This window comes from Euprymna scolopes, chromosome 32, assembly GCF_053919585.1.
Source record: "Euprymna scolopes isolate OS-2025 chromosome 32, ASM5391958v1, whole genome shotgun sequence".
NCBI classification, from domain to species: Eukaryota; Metazoa; Mollusca; class Cephalopoda; order Sepiida; family Sepiolidae; genus Euprymna; species Euprymna scolopes.
Genome location: NC_136513.1, coordinates 86,210,531 through 86,222,204, shown reverse-complemented (window position 1 = coordinate 86,222,204; position 11,674 = coordinate 86,210,531). Strand labels below are relative to the sequence as shown.

General features: G+C 39.1%; 2 pseudogenes; both read left to right on the top strand.

The window, feature by feature from the left end:
- Positions 1 to 2,189: 2,189 nt before the first annotated feature.
- Positions 2,190 to 2,315, top strand: LOC145256631 (U2 spliceosomal RNA; annotated as a pseudogene).
- A 4,765-nt stretch (positions 2,316 to 7,080) lies between these two features.
- Positions 7,081 to 7,197, top strand: LOC145256722 (5S ribosomal RNA; annotated as a pseudogene).
- The last annotated feature ends 4,477 nt before the right edge of the window (positions 7,198 to 11,674 follow it).

Below are 11,674 nucleotides of genomic sequence, written 5' to 3'. Positions count from 1 at the left end.
ACCGACATCTTGCTGCCCAACTCCCCACCTAGTACCCCTGTAGCTTGTGTCCCTAATAGTAGCCCCCTACATCAAAGTGGCAATGTGCCTTGTTTGGGGTGAAAATGTAATAAAAAAAACTTTTCTTTTTTTTTTTTTTTCTCAGACTCTTTTGCACGGGTATTTAAAATTGTCGCAGAGTCTTGAAAATGCAGTATATTATTGCTATACATCTTACGAGATGACTGACAGTTTTTTTATGATTTCAGGTTCAAATGAACAGCTAGAACATGAACTGGAATACGCTCTACTAAAGTCTGATTGTCACAGCTGATGAATTTCAAAAAATGCAACCTGGAAGTGACGTCACTTTAGAAGTACGATATGCAATGAAATTCTATTTAAAACTTGGAGAAAAATGGCACATAAACGTCTGGAACGCTTCAGACTGGTTTGGGATCATCTTCCTTAAACCGAGCATCGGTTTCTCAGCAGCATGAGACTTTCAAGGAAGGCAAGAAATCTGTGAGGGATGGTGATAGGTGCGGAAGGAGTAAGAAAGACAGAACACCAAAGTTGATTTGCCAAATAAAGAATTTCATGATTAAGGGCAGTGCTGTGTCTCGAGTTTGTCTCTGATGTATCGTTATTTTCATGGAAAGTGTTCGACTGAGCTTCAGTCTATGGTCCCCCCTCGTCAAACTTTAACAGGAAACACTCGTCTAGCTCAAAACACTATCAATAATTCCCCCCATTCTTTATCTGTGCCTAAACCTAAACATAGATTCCATGAACAAAGTTTCTTTCTTAGAACTGCACGTTTGTGGAATTGTCTTCCGTTTTCCTGCTTTCCGGCTGACTACAATATGGTTGTCTTCAAGTCTAACGTAAACAAGTTCTTGATAAGCCGTTCCACTTAAGTTAACAAATTTACCGAATTTCCATTACTAACGATTACTATATTGTCCAATTGACTACTGTACACGCTTTAACTCTTATCCTCGAGTGGCCTCTCGGCCTTGATATATGGTGATTCCTTTGTAAAAAAAATAGTAGAGAGAAATAATAAAAAATTAACTTTGTTTTCTGGAGAAAACTGTTAGTCTCAATTATCAATCATTAAACCACAAAGGTCACTCCAAGATTAAAAGAAAAATCATGATTGTCACGTGACCAGCGAAACAACAACATAAGGATCAATACTGGTGTAAAATGGTAGGGTGTGAAGAGGGCAACTAAATAATTAAATCCACTTCGTTCTTACGTTGCGAGCCTATCCTTGTTTTATCGTTATTTCCATGGCAGGTGCTCGTCTGAACTCCAATCTCTGGTCCCCCCTCGCCAATCTTTCACGAAAAACACCCGTCTAGCTGAATCCACTGTGGAAAATTTCCCCCCACTCTATATCTGTGCCTAAATCAAAACGTGGATTCCATGAACAAAGCTTCTTTCTTAGAACTGCACGCCTGTGGAACTCTGTTCCGTCTGCCTGCTTCCCACCGGACTACAACTTGGATGTCTTCAAGTCCAACGTTAACAAATTCCTAATGAACCGCCCCCTTAAGTAAACACTTCATCAAATCTCCACACTAACGTAATGTACTTGCAATAACCCTTATCCCTGAGTGGCTTTCGGGCCTTGATAAGTGGTGATCACTGTGTAAAAAAAAACAAAATTCAAAATCGCATTTATTTTTTAGTCGCGTGCAAACGACTCTATAAGTCTACAAGACCTTGGTCAATGCAGGGGCAACCCTTCATACCAATTGTCACTATCCAGCTCCTCTACTCCCTCGGGAGCTGTATCGCATTTTGCCTTCACTCCTTACATTAAAAATCGGCCGTGTGCCTTATTTTCTCGGTGGTGAAGCAAATAAATACCAACCCCACATATAAGATCTTGGTCATAGTATGGGGTAATTCTTCATATCAATTTTCGCTATCCAGCTCCCCTACTCCCCGGGGAGCTGGTCCCCATATTCCCTTCACTCCTCACATTTATCATCGGCCTTGTGTATAATTTGCTCAGTGGGAGCAAATAAATACCAACCCCACATATAAGACCTTGGTCAATGTAGGGACAACCCTTTATACCAGTTGTCACTATCCAGCTCCCCTACTCGCCGGGGAGTTGGTCCTCATTTCCCCTTCACCTCTCACATTAAAATTGGCATTGTGCCTTATTTGCTCGGTGGGGAAGCAAATAAGTGCCCTTTTCTTGGCCTTTTGGCCAAGATCAATGTGTAGTTTCTGTTCTTACTATATGCTGTACTTATTGTGATATAAAGTGGGGGATCACTTTTCTGTATTAATTTAATGTAAAATGATCACCCACTTTACAACCAGTCTCAAAGCCATTCAAGTCATTCTCCAGATCATTCAAGTTGTTTTCGAAGAATTCCAGTTATTTTTAAAGTATTCAAGTCATTCTTAAGGTCATTCAATTCAGTTTTAAGTTCATTAAAGTTATTCTAAGTCATTTACTTTTTTATTTATTTAAGTCATTTCAACCCATTTTTCGGTCATTTTAGTTTATCTTTAAGAATTTCATGTCAATCCTACATTCACGCATTCATTCATTACATGAGAGCACGCGACTAATGGCTATCGGCCTTGTTTTTACTTAGAATCCCACCATTTTATCCAGGCCCAAAGGCTACTCAAGGATAATGGTTAATAATTGTCTGTATTTTTGAGATGAGTTGTTTTCATTGATTGAGATTGTCGGACTGACTTCCTCATCTTGGTTGTTATTGTCACAACGTTTCAGCCGTTTTTGCACTCCGGCCTTCGTCAGGTGAATGGTTTGTTAGGAGTCTCGAACCCAACCCTTTATTATTATTACGGGGGTACCGTGTTCGGACTCCAGCTAGGCTTTGGGACATAGTTGCTGATTCTCTGTTTTTCAATGTTACTTTTTCACTAGTGAGACCCATAGTGAGCTGCCGAGGCTCAGCATGCCATCCACTGAGCAGGTACCTTGTGGATATAATAAACCCATTAGCAGGCAAGTCAGCAACACATGTAAAGAATTCTGTCCACTTCACGGAACTGATCAAGGGAGCACCCATCAGTACAAACCAAATGGTAAGCCTAGATGTGGTTAGCCTGTTCACTAAAGTCCCAACTAGTGAGGCACTAGCAGTAATTCAAGACAAACTAGCTGCGGACCTCTCCATAGAAGAGCGCACATGTGTACCATTGCCAAAATTAATGGAAATGCTGATATTCTGCATAGAAACAACCTACTTCAGAATGGGTACTGACCTATATCGACAAGAGGAGGGACTAGCTATGGGCTCGCCATTATCACCAGTGATGGTGAACATATACATGGAATACTTCGAAGACATGGCCTTAGGTTCAGCTCCCTTAAAGCCCACCATGTGGCTAAGATACGTTGATAACACCTTCATACTCTGGCCCCATCAGGAAGACATCCAGTCTCTCCTAGACCATGTGAACTCAATAAGACCATCGATACAGTTCACAATGGAGAAAGAAAAAGATAACCAACTGGCCTTCCTTGATATACTCATATCACGCACAGAGCATGGGTTTAAGACATCCGTATATTGCAAGCCTACCTTCACCGGACAATACCTAAACTTCAACTCCCATCATCCATACAGTATCAAACATGGAATCGCACGCTACTTACAACATCGAGCAGAGACAATAAGTAGCGACACCATTACATACCACCAAGAAGTGGTCAGGTTGAAGAATACCCTCCGTCGTAACAACTACCCCGATAGCATACTATCCACCAGACGTGTTAATAGTATGAGAGAGGAGAATGAAACCCAAAAACCTCCAACGGTCTGCCTACCATACATACGAGGCATCTCCGAAAAGATTCAGAGAATATGTGCCCCCTACAACATCAGGACGGTATTCAAAAGCGAGTCAACACTCAGACGACACCTGGTACGAGTGAAGCCCCGCATGGATGAGAACCCGTTTTGACGGTATATAATAACATGACAAAATACGCCGAGTGGAATGCGTAACAAAAAGGTTTATTCGTACTTCGAATAATACACAATACAAAATGGCTGCTCGCCTTGAAGTTGATATACGCGTAAATGAAGGTAAAGGAAAAAGGTAACTTAACGTGTGTGAGCGGAACGCTCGTCCTGGGCGCTTGGTTAATCCTGACTACACTTGGAGAGTGTAAGCCGCGAGACGGTCGGGCTAGTGCGTACCACTGAACTGACTCCAAGACAATGCAAGACGCTCTTTTATACACCGTTTCGTATCCGGTGCTATCCGTAATTATGTCCCTTATAACAAGAACATGACCAAAAACTGCATATACTCCATCCCATGCAGTTGCAGAAAGGTTTACAAGGGTGAAACATGCCGGCCCCTTAAAGTAAGGGTGGAAGAACACCGAAAAGCGGTAACTAAAGGGGAGACGGAAAGATCGGGTATAACCAACCATGTCTGGATGGAGAGGGGGGATCATCGCCCCCTATGGGATGAAGTAAAAATAATAAACAGAGAGACCAACTGGAAAGTGAGAAAACTTAAAGAAACAGCTCACATGCTCGGACGTAACAACCTACTGAGCAAACCAAGCATAGAGCTGAATGCAATTTGGACACCTCTGATAGAGAGAGAAAACCTTGAATAACAAAAACCAACTAAGAATTGTCCTAGTGACATATGGCCGAGTGGTCCTAGACGTTGTATCAAAGTTTACAGTTATCCAAAGGTGCTGAGTTCAATCCTGAACGAAGGAAGTGAAAAAGTAACATTGAAAAACAGAGAATCAGCAACTATGTCCCAAAGCCTAGCTGGAGTCCGAACACGGTACCCCCGTAATAATAATAAAGGATTGGGTTCGAGACTCCTAACAAACCATTCACCTGACGAAGGCCGGAGGGCAAAACGGCCGAAACGTTGTGACAATAACAACCAAGATGAGGAAGTCAGTCCGACAATCTCAATCAATGATAATGGTTAAGTGCAAAGGTGAGTGCTACGTGTCTATCTTGAAATATGATCACCCAACAAATAAAAAGAAAAAATAACCAATGAATAAATAATAAATTCATTTTAACATGAAACAAACATACAGATAATATTTACAAGTAAATAAACTTCATAAATCTATTGCTACAAGCTTTGAAAGTGATTACCAGATCTATAGCGTTGATGGTAAAAGGGAGATAAGAAGTACTAACTCCAAATCAAATGTTTTACGTATGGATAACACTAACAATAATAATATTAAAGTATGGTTTAATGGTTAGTGATAAGATATATAGAAATGATTAGTATGATAAGATAAAGATTAGTGATAAGATATATAGAAATGTTTTGCCGAAATTTCAGTATCACTAAATGATGCGGTGTTAGACTTTTAAAAAGTTTTTCAAATAGATTTTCATCTTAGAAATATTACCGGAGTTCTTGACAGCAACTTGGCAACTTAACAAATTAACAACTGACGCGGTTACTAGTGCAGCGTCCTAATACATGTTTCTGCATAGAGTTTGATTATTCTAGATTATTCCGAAAACGTTCGAAATGGAATACTTTAATATTCTATTCAATTTCGTAAGAAAAATAGAATGCCATACTTTTTATACTGAAAATTCCCTCTCATAACAGAAAGAGAAGATCAGACATGATGGAGCAGCACAATGAGCAAGCATACCTTTCGGGAGAATTGGGGTTTCTACATCAATAAACCTCATATCTAGCTTGTGACTGATTGTTTTCGTGGAGAGGCGATAAGGAAAGGCGTTATTACTGAAAAACATGACGTCTTCAATAACTATATTCAATCAGGTATGACTCAAGCCAAGAGTGACAGTAGTTTATAATATTAGACGATATTCAAAACGATATAGGACCTTAGAATATGAAAGGTCAAACCCGAAAGAAATCATGTGTATGAATGTCTCCCTCCCCCCCTCTCTCTCTCTCTCTCTCTCTCTCTCTCTCTTTCTTTCTTTCACTCTCTTTCTCCTTTTTCTCTCTTTCTTTCACTCTCTTTCTTTTTTTTCTTTCACCCTCTTTCTCCTTTTCTCTCTTTCTTTCACTCTCTTTCTCTTTTTCTCTCACCCTCTTTCTCCTTTTCTCTCTTTCTTTCACTCTCTTTCTCTCTTTCTCTCACCCTCTTTCTCCTTTTCTCTCTTTCTTTCACTCTCTTTCCCTTTTTCTTTCACCCTCTTCCTCCTTTTCTCTCTTTCTGTCACTCTCTTTCTCTCTTTCTCTCACCCTCTTTCTCCTTTTCTCTCTTTCTTTTACCCTCTTTCGCTTTTTCTCTCTTTTCCTCCCTTACTCTGTCTTCGTTGGAAGAGAGAGGAGAATTGAATTATAATTGAACTTTTTATCAGTTAAGACTTGGATCCTGCGCGCGCCAGACGCATATAGCAGTTTTGCCGCGCGCATGGGTCAACAACTAAGTATGCCCGTCCATGTTTAAACGTAAAATAAATTATATATTTTTATAAAAATGCATTTGTTCGCTATTTTTTTACAAGCGTTAAATTTCAACATACGATCCCTGCCATTAAATGTCGACAATGGAAACGCTGCACGCAATGAAAACTCAAGAAGCGACCTATCCCAGCCGGTTATAGCCGACGAGATATCCACCCGTTGATGTTTCCATGTGCCTATCGTTTGATATCGTGTCTAACACCGGAGAGCTAGTTTCCTCGACCAATTAACACTCCCCGAAAAACGATAGCGTCATAGTGGCACGGGTAGGGTTAGATTATCTAAATGGACGACTCAATACGAATTTAGTCACATTAGACTTGAAGAAGAACACGTTATAGTCAGCTTAGAAACAAACAAACGGTATTGCGTTCCAGAAATGGACATTTCTCGGAAGGAAACTCTGCTCATGGACATTTCATTTTTTTGCAAATAAAGTGTGAGGAAAGTTCTTACAGCTAGACGAATATTTGTTGTGAACGTTTTATGAAGGCGGACAATAGATTGGAGCTCAGTCGAACACGAACCTTAAAAGTGTCGATAGAGCAGAGATAGACTCGGAACCTCTCTTCAGTGAGAAAGAGGGGGTAGGGCGGAGAAAAGATCATCGCCCACTAAATTTCGAAGACGGCTTTGATCGACGAGTACGGCAAAATCACGTTGACACACCGGTTCTCGCAAGATCACCGAAGTTAAGCAACGTTGAGCCTGGCCAGTACCAGATGGGTGACCATTTGGGAAGGCTAGGCGCTGTATGTACCTTCTGGGTAGGTGGGACGTGGGGCTAGCACTCTCACCCCGAAAAAAAGAACTCCTCGCTACAAAAGCATCTACAAAAGTTGTGGATGGCCTATGTCCCCACCCCAGGGGCTGAAGGCTATGTTATGCTTTGATCGACGGACTTTCTAGATATGTATAAAAATATACTTCTTTATAATTACATGTCAGACAACATTTAAATTCTTTCTTGATTATGCATAAAAACAAATGCTAAATATCCAAGCCGTGTACCGAGAAATTATTTTTGATAAGAGGTTTATCTGGCGAATATATGCAAATAAACAACTGCAAATATTTACCGGATTATATTGTCATTTAGTCCTGACATTCCGAAAGCGAAATTTCTGACAAAGAAGAAGGATTGATTTTGTTTTTTGGGTTATAATCTAATCCATCCAAAACTTCTCGTTGGCAAGTTTTTCACTTTGAATTACTATCTTTAGCTCCTTACATCAAGTGGCTTCATGTTTTTCTGGAGCGATTTCCATAAAAACAAGTGAAGTATGCATGGTCCCCCGTAAGTGCACAGTAAACAAGGCATAAAATAATGACGAACTTCGGCGTTTGGCCTTCCTCCATTTAGCCCCCAAAATTCCCAGGGACGTCATATCCTGATGGAAATGAACAAACGGTGCCCATTTAGGGCTTAATATATGTAAATTTTTGTTCTGTATCACGCACAATAAGAAATTACTATGTCCATCATTTACCCCCACCCCCATTTTTTTACACGGTGGTCACCACTTATCAAGGCCCGAAAGCCACTCAGGGATAAGGGTTAATGCAAGTACATTACGTTAGTGTGGAGATTTATTGAAGTGTTTACTTGAGGTGGCGGTTCATTAGGAATTGGTTTACGTTGGGCATCCAGGTTGTAGTCAAGTGGGAAGCAGGCAGACGGAACAGAGTTCCACAGGCGTGCAGTTCTAAGAAAGAAGCTTTGTTCATGGAATCTACGTTTTTATTTAGGCACAGATAAAGAATGGGGGAAACTTTTCACAGTGGATTCGGCTAGACGGGTGTTTTTCGTGAAAGATTGGCGAGGGGGGACCAGAGATTGGAGTTCAGACGAGCATCTGCCATGGAAATAACGATAAAACAAGGATAGGCTCGCAACGTCTCTTCTGTGGGAGAGAGGTTGCAGGTTAGAGAAAAGGGCATCCCCCACTAAACCAAGAAGTCTATTTTGTACTCTGTCAAGGCAGGATAGGCTGTTTTTAGCAGCTCCTGCCCAGATATAGCAACAGTATTCCATCCTTGAACGTACTTGGCTTTTATATAGATAGAGAATTGCATCAGGAGTGAGATATCTTCTGGAGCGGTAGAAGGATCCCACCATCTTTCCAGCGACCTTGGCAACAGACTTGATGTACGTGTTCCATTTCAGATCTGGAGTAAAGGTCAAACCCAGAAGCTTGTCAAAACACGGGGCCTCTCCCAGACGAGAGCCATCCATCCCAATTGATGCCAGATGGGGATCAGAGCATTGATAATGTAAGGATAGGAGTTTGGTTTTGGACGCATTAAAGATAACCAGCCATGTCTTCCCCCACTAAACCACGCGCTCGAGATCAGAGGAGAGAGAATCAGAGAGAAATTTATCATTTATAGCCTTTGATGTGTTGCCGTAGATGGTCGTGTCATCAGCATTGATGTTAACAAATGATTTAAGTATGTGTTTAGGGAGGTCATGGATGTAGATCAGGAAGAGAGTTGGGCCCAGGATTGACCCTTGAGGGACTCCAGCATTAATACTGCAGACCTCTGATTTTTGTCCATCGACCACTACTCTTATGAGCCTATCGGAGAGGAGAAATGATTTAATGATTGAGAAATCATTTCCAGTTATACCGTAGCTGGAAATCTTGTGAAGTAAGCCTTTATGCCATACCTTGTCGAAGGTCTTTGATATGTCAAGAGCAATTGTCCTAGAAAGGAAGCCTTTGTCAAGAGATTCACTAATCCTGTGGGATATAACCGTTAGCACATCTGCGGTAGATCTTGCAGAACGGAAACCATATTGTGTGTCACTAAGAAGGTTATTTCTGCTGAGGTGGTTGACTATTTCTCTATTTACTATGGATTCCAGCAACTTACTCATAACACACAGGGGACGTATTGGTCTGTACTGAGAGGGAGATGACTTATCACCTGAATTCTTAAATATAGGGCATACTGATGAGATTTCCCAGGGAGTCGGAAAGTACTTCTCCTTAAGGCAACGCTTAAACAGTTTCGTAAGTATGGGAGCAAGTTCTGGTTGAAGCATTTTTAACAGCATAATTGGGATGCCGTCAGGGCCAGTTGCTTTACTGGAATCATTACTTGATTAGCTTGGCGACCTCATGCACAAATATTTGTATGTTACCTAGAGTGTTCTGTGTTATAGGAGGAAATATGGGAAGTTGATGGCTTCGTCGCATAGGGTAGAATTAGCTGCATAAGTCCCCAAGGCCTTATCATATTTAAATTTGAGTTAAACACCATGCAAAACTGCTAAATAGGCACACATAGAAAATTTTGACCAAATATGATAAAATAGTCCGAGTAATTGAGTGTTTCTATTAACCCTAAAAGAGCCCCTAGGGTACACCCAAGAGTTATCGCGATGTATAGACAAACAAAATTATATAGAAATCAGTTAGTTACAACTTTTCAGAAAGTTTTATAAAAATCCAAGGCATTAATTGTTTTAATAAGCACAAAAGTTTAAATTTTAGCCATTTTAACCCGAAAGTCACCCTTAGGGTGCAACCGAGGTTTTCCCGGAAAAAATCCGTTCTGTTACATTTTACTTACATCATGTTTAATGTTTGTGCAAAATTTCAAAAAATTCCAAGGCGTGGTTAATGAGAAAAGTGCGGACAACTATAATAGATATATGTTTCATGATGTTGGATGTTTGAAAGGCCATTTTCGGCAAAAGGTATATACAGATGTAATCAAAGTCAGATTAATCCAGTTAATTCATATCTGACATATTGACTAAACTATGCAAAAAGATAAGAAAGGTGAAAACATAACGCGATGTGACAGAGAAGTGATGAAGAGTTAACCGTGTTTACCATCGGATACGGTTTGGAAACAGGTAGTCTGCATCGCAAACACTTTTGTCTCAAAAATATTTTTGTCGCAGCGAAGCAAAACTGTCCATTTCGTAACAACATTCCTTATTAATTGTAATTATTTCAGTTTTCCGCTAACAGAATAAAAACAAATAAAACATCTTTGAAAGAGATTCCTCCATTTTATTCCATTTTCACATCCTGTGTATTTGTTTATTTGTTTTTTTGTTTTTTGGGGTTTTTTTTTTTTTGTTTTGATTTTGTGTGTGTGTGTTTTTTTTTTTATTACTCCAGCGTCTTCTTTCGCAGTTCCTAAAGGGAGGGATATTATGTGTGATTAAATTTCACAATCTACTAAAGAAATGGTAGAAAATGGCGGCTGAAATAAACGCGGAATTTCGCGGGGAAAACATTTTAAAATTTAGATGAAAAAAAAAATATGGCCGCCAACTGTTCACAGCAAATTACCAGCAATTTAAGCGAAAAGATAGAAGTAGACAGCGGACAAGACAGTATGATTTAAAAGAGAAAGAAAATATGCATTCTATTTCAAATAATTCAACATATTCAGACATTAAAATATAGACTAGGATCTATGTAATAACTTTTGCTAAACAAGTTTTATTATCTCTCACTATGTTTTTATCTCTGTATAATTTTCTTCTATTTGTATATATATATATATATATATATATATATATATATATATATATATATATATATATATATATATAAACTTAAAGGGGGTTATAACAGCAGTCTAAAGAGCAGAGTGTATTTTAATGTTATATATATATATATAATAGGTGTTGTAAATATATATGACATTGAAGCTACACAGAATCTATCGCTGTTTCATTTGTTTCATTTTCTCTTTCCTTTTGTATATAAATATATATATATATATATATATATATTATATACTATAGGTTTTGAAAAGATATATCGCAATCGAGCTACACAGAATCTTCCACGTTTCATGTTCATGAGGATTCATCAGGCTGTTGCGTGGAATCGATGTCGCTCGGGGCTTTTACATATTTTCGTGATAATCGGTTTAGTAGTCAGCCTATCAGATTCTTTGTTATTCACACACCGATTAATCTAGACAATAGACGCGCATTTATCAGGCAGCTGTTAACGTGACCCATGATTCATCTGCTTATTTGTTCATTTTAGAGGTGATTGGTTTTCTCCTTTCCCTGGGAAAAAAAAACTTAGTCGTAGTCTGGATGTTTTTCACTTTTATTTTATTTTACTTATACTTGTGTATTTATTGATGTATTTTTTATTCATTAATTTTTATTATTATAATTATTATTGTCATTTTTGTTATTATTATTATTTTTTTTTTTTTTTTAGTTTTTGTGCGTTTTATCCTAAGGTAAGAT